This window comes from Mustelus asterias, chromosome 3 (assembly GCF_964213995.1).
Source record: "Mustelus asterias chromosome 3, sMusAst1.hap1.1, whole genome shotgun sequence".
NCBI classification, from domain to species: Eukaryota; Metazoa; Chordata; class Chondrichthyes; order Carcharhiniformes; family Triakidae; genus Mustelus; species Mustelus asterias.
The window spans coordinates 106,185,647-106,201,781 of record NC_135803.1 but is presented as its reverse complement, the minus strand read 5'-3'; the positions used below and the strand labels follow the sequence as shown (position 1 = coordinate 106,201,781).

At 41.9% G+C, this 16,135-nt stretch overlaps 1 protein-coding gene across 1 annotated transcript in view; it reads left to right on the top strand.

The window, feature by feature from the left end:
• Positions 1–16,135, top strand: part of LOC144491857 (protein bassoon-like) — a 517,892-nt gene that overhangs the window by 8,534 nt on the left and 493,223 nt on the right. The window lies entirely within an intron of this gene.

Below are 16,135 nucleotides of genomic sequence, written 5' to 3'. Positions count from 1 at the left end.
ATGGGTAAATTTCCTCCCCATATGGCATAATTCTGCTCCTATTTCTTGTGAACTTACATCACCATAATCCACAAAATATTTTAAGCACAAATTGCATTAATCACAATTCAAGTTTCATCACTTGCTTTGTAATGGAAGAAGATTCATTGATGAAGCAGCTGAATGTAGTTGGGCCTCGGACACCATTCCCAGGAACTCCTGCAGTAATGTCCCGGGGCTGAGATGATTGATTTGATTTATTATTGTCACATGTATTAGCATACAGTGAACAGTATTGTTTCCTGCGTGCTATACAGACAAAGCATACTGTACATAGAGAAGGAAAGGAGAGTGTGCAGAATGTAGTGTTACAGTCATAGCTAGGGTTTAGAGAAAAATCAACTTAATGCGAGTTAGGTCCATTCCGAAGTCTGATGGCAACAGGGAAGAAACTGTTCTTGAGTTGGTTGGTACGTGACCTCAGACTTTTGTATCTTTTTCCCGATGGATGAAGGTGGAAGAGAGAATGTCTGGGGTGGGTGGGGCCCTTAATTATGCTGGCTGCTTTTCCGAGGCAGTGGGAAGTGTAGACAGTGACAATGGGTGGGAGGCTGGTTTGAGTGATGGATTGGGCTACATTCACGACCCTTTGTAGTTACTTGTGGTCTTTGACACAAGTAAGCTGTGATACAACCAGAAAGAATGCTTTCTATGGTGCATCTGTAAAAGTTGGTGAGAGTAGTAGCTGACATGCCAAATTTCCATAGTCTTCCGAGAAAGTAGAGGCGTTGGTGAGCTTTCGTAACTATAATATCAGCATGGGGGGACCAAGACAGGTTGTTGATGATTGTGGCCAAAATCCACAACCAGCTTTCTTTTGTGACTTTGCAGTGGAGAGGTTTCCCCACAGTTCTTGACTTTCAATGTCACTCAGGCTCTAAGAATCATAGCAGCAGAGTATGGTTACAACACAGAAGGAGGCCATTTAGTCCGTTGTGGCTGAACAGGCTGTCTTCAGGAGCAATTCATCTAGTGCCAAGCCTGTAGCCCTGCAAATTCTTATTTTTCAGATAATCATCCAATTCTCTTTGGAAAGCTATGATTGAATCTGCATCTGAGGCTGTGCATTCCAGATCTGAACCACAGTCTGCAATGTTTTTTCCTTTCATGAGATTTGGCCATCAGTGTCAAGGTCAGAATTTATTGCCCATCCCCAATTGTCCTTGAGTGTGTGGTGGTGAGCCACTGCCTTGAACTGCAACAATCTGATGCAAATGCACTGCTGTTTAAAAAAACTTTGCTTCTTTTGCTAATTGGCTTAAATTGGTATCTCAGGTTCTTGATATTTCCGCTGTTGGGAACAGCTTTTTCCCATCTACTCTGTCCCACACCTTTTGATTTTGAATACCTTTATCAAATCTCCTCTCAACTTCCTCTTCTGCAAGGAGAATAGCCATAGTCTCTCCATCTATCTACACAACTTAAGTTCCTCATCCCTGGAATCATTCTCATGAGTCTTTTCAGAGCCCTTGCTAATGCTTTCAATCCCACTTGAAGCGTGGTGCCCAGAACTGGATGGAAGACTTTAGTTGAGGTCAAACTAGTATAGAGTTTAACATAACTTCCTTGCTTTTGAACTATATGTAACCCTATTTATAAAGCTTAGGAACCCATATGACTCTTCATATGTCAGTCCTGCCATTCCGGGAATCAGTCTGGTGAACATTAGTTGGACTCTCTCTATAGCAAGAATGTTCTTCCTCAGATTAAGAGACCAAAACTGCACACAATACTCAGTGTGGCCTCACCAAGGCTCTGTATAATTGCAGCAAGACATCCTTACTACTATATGAGTGAATGTTACAGAAGCCACTCAGACAGCGATAAGGGAGCTAGGGATGCCGGGAGGTGGGGGTATGGGGTTGGGTCACAAGTCCAAACTGGTTCAATGAGCGGCACGGTAGCACAGTGGTTAGCATTGCTGTCTCACAGATCCAGGGAACTGTGTTCAATTCTGGGCTTAGGTGTATGTCTGTGTGGAGTTTGCATATTCTCCCTGTGTCTGCGTGGCTTTCCTTCGGGTGTCCGGTTTCCTCCCACAGTCCAAAGATGTGCAGGTTAGGTGGATTCAGCATGCCAAACTGCCCCTTAGTGTCTCAGGATGTGTATGTTAGAGGGATTAGCAGGGTAAATATGTGCGATTTTGGGGATAGGGCCTGGGTGGGATTGTGGTCGGTGTAGGCTCGATGGGCTGAATGGCCTCCTTCTGCACTGTAGGGATTCTATGATTCTATATATTCAAATCCTCAACCTACCCTGCTGCCTTCAGTGATTTGTGTACATACGTCCCCAGGCCCTTGTGTTCCTGCACCTTCTTTAGAATTATACTCTTGATTCCTTACTAAATGTTGTAAATTGCCACTCCTTGCTCTTCCTACCAAGGTGAATCACTTTGCACTTCCATGCAGTTGAGCATGTTATTGATGAGTGAGTGCCATTTGATTGCAGCGTAGACAACAGTGAAGATAGTTGCAAACAGTTCAGCTTTGTTTTGGCATTCACTTGATGGGCTTTGCCATTGTTGAGGAAGGGGGAATGTATACATTGAAAAACAAAACATTTAATAACTAACTACTGAAAAAAATCAAAATTAATTTTGCAGATATTTAAACATAGCCACTATTTGTGCTGGAATCACTATTTACGCTGAGAGGAAACCTGCATGTTTAGGAATTAATTCCATCAGATTGCTTGTTTGATGTGATTTGAATGTTTAAAAATGGAAGCAGTCAGCTGGATACTTAGGAAGCGGAGCTCATTGTTCAGTTGGAAAATAGGAGAATAAATTGTTTTTCATTATCTCGTGGCATGAAAGTTTGGAAGATTGTGGATTGTTCAAAATGGGAAAAATTTGGTATTCAATAATCTGTTAGACATCACAGACGCCACACACCTTTTAATCTTTTCATATGTTCTAAAATTATATGTTCCTAAAATGCATCAGCTAATTCTTTACATTTTATTTAAGCTTTCCTGATCCCTTTGTCAAACAGCAACTGTTATTTTCCTAGGGTTCCTTCTACCACTATGTAGAATCACAGTATTGGTATAACTTGAGGCCATTTGGCCCATTGTATCTGCACCAGCTCTTTATTTAGTGCAACTCGCCCACCTTCTCCCAGAAATCCTGCACATTCTCCCTATTAACATAAAAGTCTAATCCTTTTTTGAATATCCCCTATTGAATCTTCCTCCATCACGCTTTCAGGCTGTGTATTCCAGACCTTAACTCTTGCTGCATTAATTTTTTTTTGCTTCTTTGTCAATCACTTCAAATCTACGCCCCCTCACTCTTGATCCTTTCACAATTGGAAGCAGTTTTGCCTTATATACTCTGTCCAAACTCCTCATGGTTTTGAATACCTTAATCAAATTTTCTCTCAACAGTTTGTTCAAGGAGAGCAGTTCCAAACTATCTTTATAAGTGAAGCTCCTCATCCCTGGAACTATTTTCATTAATCTTTTATGCACTCTTTCCAATGCCTTCTCAGTCTTCCTGAAGTGTGGTGCCCAGAACTAGACACATGGAGATGTAGCAAAGAGAAGAGATCTAAATTGGAGATTAGTTGGAAAGGAAATGCGTTTCTGAAATGGAGAATTGGTTCACACATTCTTTTCTGCTCATTTTTTCCTGGGATTGGTCTTCCAAGCCATTTGTTTTTTAACTGTTGCATATTTAGAGTTTTCATGTGCTTGTGACTTCTGTTCTTTTTGTTTAAAAATAGAAACTTAATGAGTTGAAATTGAATTGGAAAGTCATGATTTTTGGATAATCCAAAGTTTGAGGAAAAAGCAGAACACTGAATTGTACTCGATTAGTAAATATATTTTGAAATCAATCATCAAACCTGTCTACACTCTCACTTTTCAATGTGGAAATCAAACCATGCCCAAATCTTTCATTAATGTTTAAACTGAGCGCAAAGCAGAAGTAAAGCTATTATGCTACTTATCCATCAACCGTGTCTGTGCCATTAAGATAATTTTATTATTCTAATGCTCTCATAGTTGATTCCCACCTTCCACCCTCTAAACTTGAGCTCCATCTTAAAACTCTGCTTCAGTATTCTAACTCTCACTGTCCTGTATAGCCATTGTACCATGTTCTTATGTTGTACATGTTGTACCATGGCTTATGGTACCATGTACCATAGGGGAATTTCACAGTAATGTTTCTTTGCCCCCTTGCAGCCAAATCCTGTTCTCATTTGACATTGACATATGTGCTCTTTCCACCAGGAGTGTCATTTGATACAATCTCAATTAGCTGTTTTTTTTATCTTTCTCTGCTTTACCCTAGTGAACTATATCCAAATTGCATAACCTTTACTGCCACCTTGGTCTAGACCAACCAGCTCATCAGAGACTGGGTCTTGAACTTGGGCTCTTCTGAAAATGGCCTCATTGCCAATTGATAAAGAAAACAACAAGACTTAATTTTGTCTTGAAATAAAATTCTGATTTTCTCAATGCCTAATAGAGTAAATGCAGCATCAAGTTGAGGCATGCAGATTTAGATAATCCCACTATTTTTAAGCTGAATGAGCCATTTTTTTTAGTAACATAAAACTGTTTCTTAATGTACCCAGTCTGAAGAGAGAAAAGTCTGATTGATCACTTTTGCTGTCCAGTGATGCTGAGAAGCTTTGCATTGTGAATGTTAGGGTGGGGATGAGATTGGGATCTATTGATATGCCTCTGAGTTGAATTGTTTGCCTGAGCTCAATGTGTAGGCTTGAAGTTATGTCCTTTCCTCCCCAAATATGCTGTGACAAAAAGCTGGCTGGCTTGTGAGCTCAACAGTCCTCTTGTTGAGCCACATAGAAAGGTGCTGACATCTGTGGAACTGAACTCTGCTATGAATTGCTACTTTGAAAAAGGGAAAGTGATTTCCACTGTCAAAATGTGACATTTTCTTGCTTATTTGTGCAAACAAAAGTACATAAGCCATGTCTCCTTTTTTCCCCATATACCTCAAAATTCCTTCTTGCTGGTGAAAAGGGTGTGTCTGTTTTGTCATTTCTGTGAAGAGATGGGTAGAATAATTCTGCTTTGAGCTGCAAGAGGCCGATTGAGTGAGATGCTGATAGATGGCAAGGCTGTGTGTTGTGCTCAAATTGGCAGTTATGTATTCTGAAATAATTGAGGCTATCTAAGGATTGTGCCGAATGAGCTATCTTTCTTAAATTAAGTGGATTAACTGCAAAGTTAATTAAATTAGCTAGTTTGTGTTCTGATTGTGGAAGTTTTTTGAGAACAGAATGAGCCATGGTCTGAATAAAATAGTTTTATGCTAACAAAGCTCTTGGTGCTCAGTCAGCAGACTGAGATGTTTATGGTGAGACAGTAAGAAAGCGAGTTTGGATTGAATGTGATTCAACGCTGAGACAGAGTGGGTCAGACTTTTTGAAGGCAAAAAAGTGAGAATTAAATACCTATATATTAAATCTCATGAACACAAATGTTAGGATATTGATGGCAGGATCTGGAGCTGGCCCAATGATTTGCGTGGAATATGTGCTTTATAATATCAAATTTGTAAAGTATGCAAGAGGAGTTCACATGCAATAAGTGTTCACTTGTGACACAGATACGAGACAGAATAGGGAGATGTTAAAGGGTATAAATATTCAGTTTTGTGTACCACTGTGCAGAGTTGAGGAACTAAAGACTAACTAGAATGGAAGGACAGCCTTGTCAGAAACTTGGGTTCAGTCAGGGTGAGATTGCTTAGCTGTTGGATTTTCAGACAAGTTATAGAAGGATGATTGGGGAGGGCTTGGTGAACCAAAGATATGGGAGCTTTTATTGATGGTGCTTAAATAGACTCTGGGTTGAATTAGAAATAATAGAGGAGTTGAACAATATTGGCATAGAACTTAATTCATACAAAAGAAATTGAGGGTCAATTGTCAATTCATTGACAATTTGGAGAGTGTTCAGAGTAGTAACTTCATCCCAAAAATGACTGGGATGTGACAAATGCTTAAATTGGAGAGGGGTTCTTAAGAATGCTTTCAAGGCTGTTTCTTGCTGCATGTTCAACACTGCTAGAACTGGTCCTGGGTCATGAAGCAGAGTAATTTAGAAAATGGCAGAAACATTAAATGAATACGTTGTGTCTGTCTTCACAGGAGAAGATGGAAAAAAAGTCCAGAAGTAATGGGGAGCCAAAGGTCTATTGAAAATTAGATACTCCATACTGTTTAATATCAGGAAATAAAATGGTATTGGAGAAATCAATGGATTAAGTGACAAAACGTTCCCTGGACCTGACGACCTGCATACTAGGTTTTAAAAGGAGTAGCTACAGAGATAGTGGATGTATTAATTTTGATCTATGTGGATTGGAAGGTAGCAAACATAACACTGCTATTCAACAAAGGTGGAATGAGTTGGGTGTCCCAGGGATCAGTGCTGGGGCCTCAACTTTTTAAAATTTATATAAATGACTTGGATGAGGGGATCAGAGGTATGTTTAGGAAATTTGCTGACAACACCTCCTAGGTAAGAAAGTAAATTGTGAAGAGTACATAAGAAGGCTATGAAAGGCCATGGAAAGATTACTTGAATGGGCAAACATCTGGAAAATATAATGTGGGCAAATGTGAAATGGCCCATTTTGGCATGAAAAATAAAAAAAAATTAAATGGTGAGAGCCTGCACTGCTCAGAGGTTCAGGGGGATCTGGGTGTTCTAGTGCATGAATCATAAAAGGCCAGTATATAGGTGCTGCAAGTATTTTAGAAAGCTAATAGAATATTATCATTTATTGTGAAGGGAATTGATTACAGAAATAGTGAGGTTATGCTTCAGTTGTACAGGGTGCTGGTGAGACCAGATCTGGAGTATAGTATTGGTCATCTTAAGAAACATGTAAATGCGGAAGAAGCGGTTCAAAGAATCCTTACTAGACTAATACAAGGAATGGGCAGGTTGTTTTCTGAGGAAAGGTGGACAGGTTGGATTTGTATTCACTGGAGTTTGGAAGAGAAAGAGTTGACTTGATTGACACCTTTGAGATCCTGAGGGAGTCATGACAGGGTAGGTGTGGAGAGGATGTTTCCTCTTGTGGGAAAATCTAGAACTAGGGGTCACTGTTTAAAAATAAGGGGTGGCTTATTTAAGACCAAGAAATTTATTCTCCGAGGGTCTTTGGAACTCTCTTCCTCAAAAAGTAGTCTTTGAATATTTTTAAGGCAGAGCTAGATAGATTTTTAATTAACAACGGGGTGGCAGGAATGTGGGGTTCAAGTAACAATCAGATCAGCCATTATTTTCTTGAATGGCGGAGCAGGCTTAAAAGGCTGAGTGGCTTACTCCTGCTTCTCATTCCGATGTTTGTATGTAGAGAGAATGAAATTACAGGCAAGTTAACCTAACATCAGTTGTAGGGAAAACGCAGGGATCATGATAATATGGCACTTTTATTAATTATAAAATGATTGCGCAGGGGCAATCATGTTTGACAAATGAGTAGCAGATACCTGGGAACACCACCACCTGGAGGTTCCCCTCCACTTCACTCACCATCCTGATTTGCAACTATACCACTGTTCCTTCACTGTCACTGGGTCAGAATCCTGGAATTCCCCCTCAAACAGCACTCTGGATATATCGACATGATGTGGAAATGCCGGCGTTGGACTGGGGTAAGCACAGTAAGAAGTCTCACAACACCAGGTTAAAGTCCAACAGCTTTATTTGACAGCACTAGCTTTCGAAGCCTCAAGCTCCTTCTTCAGGTGAGCAAGGACTTGTGTTCACAAACAGTCTGTGCGGAGTTTGCACATTCTCCTCGTGTCTGCGTGGGTTTCCTCCGGGTGCTCCGGTTTCTTCCCACAGTCCAAAGATGTGTGGGTTAGGTTGATTGGCCATGCTAAATAAAATTGCCACTTAGTGTCCTGAGATGCATAGGTTAGAGGGATTAGCGGGTAAATATGTAGGGATATGGGGTTAGGGCCTGGGTGGGATTGTGGTCGGTGCAGACTCGATGGGCCAAATGGCCTCTTTCTGCACTGTAGGGTTTCTATGATTTCTATGATAAAGAGACAAACTCAATTTACAAGATAATGATTGGAATGCGAGTCTTTACAGGTAATCAAGTCTTAAAGGTACAGACAATGTGAGTGGAGAGAGGGTTAAGCACAGGTTAAAGAGATGTCTTTGTCTCCAGCCAGGACAGTTAGTGAGATTTTGCAAGCCCAGGCAAGTCGTGGGGGCTACAGATAGTGTGACATGAACCCAAGATCCCAGTTGAAGCCGTCCTCGTGTGTGGAACTTGGCTATCAGTTTCTGTTCAGCGATTCTGCATTGTCGTGTGTCGTGAAGGCCGCCTTGGAGAACGCTTACCCAAAGACCAGAGGTTGAATGCCTGTGACTGCTGGAGTGTTCCCCAACTGGAAGGGAACACTCCTGCCTGGTGATTGTTGAGCAGTGTTCATTCATTTGTTGTCGTAGCGTCTACCTGATACATAAGAAACATAAGAAATAGGAGCAGGAGTAGGCCATCTAGCCCCTCGAGCCTGCCCCGCCATTCAATAAGATCATGGCTGATCTGATACGCTGCAGGAAAGGATGTCCCGAGGCATGGTACACTGGGGAGACCATGCAGACACTACGACAACGGATGAATGAACATCAGCAATAGGAGAAGTTTCATTTAGAGATTTTGATGCTTGTTTAAAAGCATACATGCAAGTAATAAAAGGGATATCAAATGCCCCATGGATAAGTGGGGAGTTGCAAGCTTAAGAGATTTGTGTATTTTTCAAGAAAGGATGGAGATGCTACTTTTTAAAAAAGTCATACAATGTCTAGAAATGAAGCAGATGTAGCGATTAAGGTGGCTAATGGAGTATGAAAGAAAATTGAAACTGGATATATTAAGGGCTCATCAGTTCATTAGAAGTAAAAGTATAGTCGAAGGAAGTGTGGGACAAGACCACTGAAGGAGATGCCTTGTACTCAGAATGAGGAAATAGCATAGACACTTGAGTGTTTACAGATAATGAAAATAGTGCTGCCGGGTCTCTGAAGAGAATGTGGAGAGGACTATAAACTGAAGCTAATATTTCAAAAGGCACTATTTGAAAAAGCACTTGATGCGAATGAAAGTAGTCATGACACCAGACCAAATGTTGTACGTCTTGGAAGATTAAAGGAGTTTGGAGAGGAGCTAATGGAGGAAATAATCAAAATTTTCCAAAATAAGTTAGTTAGAATAGTAGCAAAGGATTGGAGGGTAGGGGAATATATTGTGGGAAAATTTCTAGGACCCATAGTATGTGATGAATTAGGAAATATTTAGGAAGGCATGGGGACTGTCAGCTTGGTCATGTTCAGTAAATTTACATTTTTTGAGGAAGTCAGTGCGTATAGGTAAGCAGGATGTGATATGTTTTACCATATAGAAGCTCTTGATGGTTTACCAAATACATTATTTTTTAAGAACATGAATGCACATGTTGTTTAATAGAACGTAGCTACACGAGTAGATGGGCAGCTATTGACAGGAATCAGAGTAGTAGATTGTTTTGGATGGATGGGATATTGTTTGTGCCTTACCCAGGGGTTTCTGTCTTGACCTCCGATTTTAATTTATATGGATGATTTAGATATAGATATGTGGAACAACAATTTTTTCCTGTTGATGCTCATGTTCATGACAAACCAAAGAAGACGAGTGGAAGATATTGTTAGTTCAGTGTTGGAAAAAGAAGTATATTTTGGGATAAAGAGAAAATAAAAGAAAGTATACTTTAAAGGCAAGATAAATAACAGTGGCAGAATAGAGTTATTTTTGGGGTGAGGTTATTTAAATCTTTTAAAGATTGGTTAAACCATAAAATGAGAAATTGAAATTATATGCATCAAACATGAGAACATTGAATATAAAAGCAAGGAAGTAATGTTTAAGTTTGTAGAAGACATTGTTCAGGGCTATGGGTGAAGTATAGCATGCAGTTTTGGAAAGGTGTTAGCGTGGAAAGGGCACAGCATTACTCCATGGACTGTTTACCACAGGCAAAGACTACAATGCAAAATGGAATTGAAAAGTAAAAAGAATGTTTCTGAAGAAAGGACAGAGATTAAATTGAGAATATTCAATGCCAGCTGAAGAACTCTCAAAAGTAGACACTGTAACCAAATTCTTCCTCCTGTATTGTGATTTTTTATAATGTCTGGGATTATCAGAATATCACATCTTTATTTCAAATACATATTTGGTCCAATGTGTTGCAATCATTTATTTTTCAATCAGTACAATTTTTTGAATTTTATGACTATTAATTCTGAGGAAAAAGGAGGTGAAGAAGGTGATAGCCTACACCTGTCAGTTGTGTAGTAGTGTTGAAATTTCTGGAGTAGTTTTAACTAATTTGTTTTGTCTTTTTAAACTTGTTTTTGGGACATTTATTTGGGACACATGTCCTGTCCACAAGAAATAGGATACATCCTTCAAATTACAGCCTCATTCGTCTAACCTCGATCAAAGAAATGATCACCAGCATTAATTGCCCATCCCTTTGTCCTTGATCACACTTCAGTGTGATGTAGGATACACCCAGAATGCTATTGGAGAGAATTTCAGGAATTTGACCCGGCAATGGTGAAAGAATGATGATTGTAGATGGTAGTGGAGCTCACAAGTTTGGAGGGTGCTATGAAGGAGCTTTTACTGCCGTATGTTGTGTTGATAGTGTACACTGGTGCCAGTGTTGTGCTGGTGGTGGACGGAGTGAAAGTGGCACTTTGTCCTGAATGGCCTTGAGTTTCTTGTGTTGTTGGAGCTGCATTCATCCAGGCAAGTAGGTAGTATTCCACTTCTGACTTGTGCCTTCATAGATGTTGTATGGGCTGTGGGAGTCAGTAAGTTACACTTGCCACAGAATTCCCAGCCTCTGACCTGCTTATAGCCTTAGTATTTATATGGCTGGTCCAGTTCAGTTTCTGGTCTGTAGCAAGCTCCCACGAAGGCTGATAGTGGGGAATTTTGCAATGATAATGCTATTGAATATCAAGGGGAAATGATTAGCTTCTTTCTTGTTAGAAATGATCATTGCCTGACACATTTGTGGTGTGAATGTCACTGTCACTTGTCAGCTTAAGCCTGAAGGCTGTTCAGACTTGCTACGTATGGACATGGACTGCTTCAGTATCTGAGGAGTCAAAAATAAAACCAAACATTGTACAGTCATCAACAGACATTCCCACTTCAAATTTTATGATGTAGGGAAGAACGTAGTAAAGCAGCTGAAGATGGTTGGGCACTACCCTGACGAACTCATGTCCTGGGACTGAAATGATTGACCTCCAACAACTACAATCATCATCCTTTTGTGCGAGGCTAGGTATGACTCCAACAAGTGGAGAGTTTGCCCTGATTCCCATTGACTTCAGTTTTGCCTGGCCTGCTTAACGCCGCAGTCAAATGCTGCCCTGGTGTCAGAGACAATCACTGTCACCTCCTGTTTTGAATTCAGCTGTTTTGTCCATGTTTGGACCAAGGCTGGAAGGAGGTTGGGAGCTGAGAAGCCCTGGTGGAACCCAAACTGAGCATCAGTGAGTAGGTTATTACTGTGTAAGTACTGCTTCCTAGTACTGTCAATGACACCTTCCATTTCTTTGATCGAGGTTAGACTAATGAGGCTGTAATTTGAAGGATGTATCCTATTTCTTGTGCACAGGATATATTTGGACAATGTTCCACATTGTTGGGTAGCTGTCCTGGAGCTGCTTGTCTAGTTCTGGAGCATGAGTCTTCAGTAATACTTCTGGAATGTTGTTTAGGCCTGTAGCCTTGGCAGTATCCAGTGCCTTTAGCCATTTCTTGATATCATGTGGAGCAAACTGAATTATTTGAAGATTGTCACCTGTGATGCTGGGGACCTCACGACTAGGCTGAGATGCATCATCTGGCGTAAAACTTCTGGCGTAAGATGGTTGTAAATGCTTCAACCTTGAAATGCCGGGGTCCCCCATAATTGAGAATGGCGATATTTGTGGAACTGCCTCCTCCAATTAGTTTATTTGTCCACCACCAAGCACATCTGGATGTGGCAGCACTGCAGCGCTTGGATCTGATCTGTTGGTTGTGGGATTGCTTAGTTTCCTCTTTTGAATACGCTTCTGCTATCTGGCATATTTCACCAGTCTGTGTTGTCACTTCACTGGATTTTTATTTTGGAACTCCACTCAATCAGATAAGTAGATAATATTCCATCAGATTCCTCACTTTGCACTGTAGATGGTGGACAGGCTTTGAGGGGTCAGGAGGTGAGTTCTTCCCTGCAGAATTCCCAGCCTCTGACCAGCTTTTGTAGCTGCAACATCCTCTAGATAACCATTGACTTTATTTTTAGATATGCCTGGTGCTGCTCCTGGCATATCCCTCTTCACTCTTCATTGAGGTTAGACTAATGAGGTTGTAATTTGAAGGATGTATCCTATTTCTTGTGGACAGGACATATTTGGACAATGTTCCACATTGATGTTCCATCATGATTAAATCCTCACTTTAATGATATAATGAGGTTACAGATTGTAGTTGGATATAATCTTGCTGCTGATAGCTCACAATGCCTCATGGATATCCAGTTTTGATTTGCTAGATCTGTTTTAAATATCCCATTTTAGAAGGGTGATAATGCTAAATAACATGATGAAGGGTATTCTCAATGCGAAGATGGGACTTTGTCTCCAAGTAGACCGTGTGGTAGTTACTCCTATTGATACTGCCATGCGTCAAGCAAATTGATTGGTGAGAATGAGGATTTTCCCCTCTTATTGTTTTCCTCTTGCACAGAGCCAGCCTAGCCGCTATTTCCTCCAAGGCTTGGCCAATTCAGTCAATAGTGGTACGACCAAGCCACTTTTGGTGATGGATGTTGCCCTTAATGGTTTTTCCAATTGGTGTTAAACATGGAAGAGTTCTGATTTGTCTGCTGAGGTGAGGAAAGGTCATAGGTGGTAATCAACAGGAAGTTTCCCTGTCCATGTTTGTTGTAATGCCAGCAGACTTCATGGGGTTCAGAGCCACTGTTAAGGACACCCAGGGCAACCCCCCCACTGTGCTGCCATCCTTGGTATGTTTGTCTTGCTGGAGGAACAGGATATACTCGGGGAAGGTGATAGTGGTCTCTGGTATGTTAGGCTGTTGCTTGACTAGTCTGTGCAACAGCTGTCCTAATCTTTGCACAAGTCCCTGGAAGATAGCAAGAAGGACTATTCAGGGTCAACAAGACTGAGTGTTGTGTGAAAAAATTTGGGATTTGAATCAAAGTGGGAATAGGGCCTGGGTGGGATTGTGGTCGAAGGACTGAATGGCCGCCTTGTGTACTCTAGGGATTCTATGATAATAGGCCAGTTAACTTAACATCTGACATTGGGAAAATGTTAGTCCATTATAAAGGATACAATAGAGGAGCATTTAGGACTGCATAATACAATCAAGCAGAGTCAGCATGACTTCCTAAATGTGGTAACGAGCAGGGTGGATAAAGGGGGAAACCAGTAGATGTATATACTTGGATTTCCAAAAAGAGTTCAATAAGCTACTGCACAAAAGGCTGCTGCATAAAATAAGAGCCCATGATGTTGGGGTTAGTATATTAGCTTGGATAGAGGATTGGATAACTGATAGAAGACAGAGAATTGGGATAAGAGAGGCATTTTAAGGGAACCTGTAACTAATAGAGTGCCACATGGATCAGTGCTGGGGCCACAATTATTTACAATATCTATTCATGACTTGGATGAGGCAATTGAATGCACTATTGCCAGGTTTGTGGATGGCACAATAATAGGTGGGAAAGTAAGTGGTGAGGATGACACAGTGTCTACAGAGGGATATAGACAGGTTAAATGAGTGGGCAAAAACTAGGCAGATGGAATGTATAGGAGAATGTGGAGTTATGCAATTTGATTGGAAAAATAAAAGATCTGTATATTACTTAAATGGAAAAAGACTGCAGAAAGTTACAGCATAGAAAGATTTGGGGTTCCTCGTGCATAAATCACAAAAAGCTAGGGAATGCAAATGGAATGTGGGCCTTAATTTCAAAGGGAATGGAGTATAAAAATAGGGAAGTCTTGCTAAAACTATAGGCATTATTTAGACCACACCTGGAATATTGTGAATAGTTTTGGTCCCCTTATTGAAGAAAATATTCACAGGCATTGGAGGCAGTCCAGAAAAGGTATTCTAAGTTGATTCCGGGTACGGAGGGATTTTCTTATGAGAGGAGTTGAGTAGGTTGAGCCTTTATTCGTTGGCATATAGAAGAATGAGAGGTGACTGTCGAGATATGTAGGGGGCGATTTTACCCTTTTTTTTGTCTTAAGTGCTGGGCAGACTTGAAACTGGAAGGATTTCAGATCTGTCTTTTGGGTGTGTTTTCAGGTCCCTCCATACGCACTCTGCCTGCAAAATTCTGAGCGAGCTTGCTGCAGAAGCCAGTGGGTGGGGCTTAATATGCCCGAAAGCCTGCAGAGGGAGGTAGTGTGCATGTACAAGCCTCTGATGCTTCTCATGCGCATTAGCAGTAGCAGGGGTCTGACAGAAAAGAGAGAGTTGTCAGGTCTGCTAGTGCAGGCAGCCTGAAGCAGCTCCCACTCCCTTCCCACAATTGAGGGGGGCCTGTGGCCCAAGATACAGCCCCCTCTGACGTCTCCCACCGCCCAGACACTTCGCAGACCCCCTCCCTTGCCCACCGATCACGGCCCCCTCTCTCTTCCTACCCCCACCGATTGCTGCAGAGTGGCAGTGGGCCCCTGTTCCTATTAGCCCCGCCCTGGCACTGCCCAGATGCCAGGGTGGCATTGCCAGTCTGGTACTGCCTAAGGGGCACCCCCCCTTGCCCTCGGCCTCCCCAAGGGGGCTCAATGGCCTCCGGTTCCAACGGCGAGGCCAAGTTGACTGCTCTTCGTTCATGGGGAATATGTTGATTCCTCGCCGGCGCGAACCTTTCCCGGTGAGGGCATAAATGGGGGCAAACCTGGACGATTGAGCGCTGGGCTCGCTAAGCAGATGTTAAACAGCATTTAAGTGAATTTAAATATGTTCAGTCTCTTGTCCATTTCCGGCAAGAGGCTGACCGCGCCGGAAATCTGGCGCTCGTAAAATGGCGCCGGTCGTGAAAAGCAGTGCCAATCACGCTATAGGCTTTACATCCCACTTTACCACCGTGTCGCACCCGAAAATGGGCGCAATCTGATGCTAAAAACGCCCTCATAGGATCTTCAGGGCTTGACGGGGTAAATGCTGAGTGATTGTTTCCCCTTGAGAGAGTAATAATCTGAGTAAGGGGTTACCCATTTAAGACACATTTAATACAGTGTGGGTGGCAGTGGTTAGCACTGTTGCCTCACAGCGCCAGGGACCCGGGTTTGATTCCCGGCTTGGGTCACTATCTGTGTCGAGCTTGCACGTTCTCCCCATGTCTGCGTGGCTTTCCTCCGGGTGCTCCTGTTTCCCCCCACATTCTGAAAGACGTGCTGGTTTGGTGCATTGACCCGAACAGGTGCCTGACTGTGGCAACTAGGGGGATTTCACAGTAACTTCATTGCAGTGTGACTAATAAATAAAATAGAAGAGGAATTTCCTCTGAGGGTAGTGAATCTGTAGAATTCTTTTACACACAGGGCTGTAGAAGCTGAGCCATTGAGTATGTTCAAGGCTGAGATAAACAGATTTTTACTCTAAGGGAATCGAGGCTTATCGAGGTAAAGCAGGAAAGTGAAGTTGAGGATTATCATATCAGATCTGTCATGATCTTATTGCATAGCAGAGCAGACTTGATAGGCTGAATGGCCTACTTCTGCTCCTGTGTCTTATGGTCCATCCCGTTTCATTTCCTTTTGACTTTGTAGCATTGAGTACAACTCGTGACTTGCAGTGCTAATTCAAAGGTGCTTTCCAGAGGCAACAATATTGCTATGGGTCTAGACCAGACCAAGAAGGATGGGAGATTTCTGTCCTTAAGCAGATGAGTGAACCAAATGGGAGAGGCAGAATTCTGTCTTGAGGCTGGCGTGTTCAATTGTGGGCATGGCATGAGAATATGGCAGGAGGCCCAGAAATAAATGTTTGGAA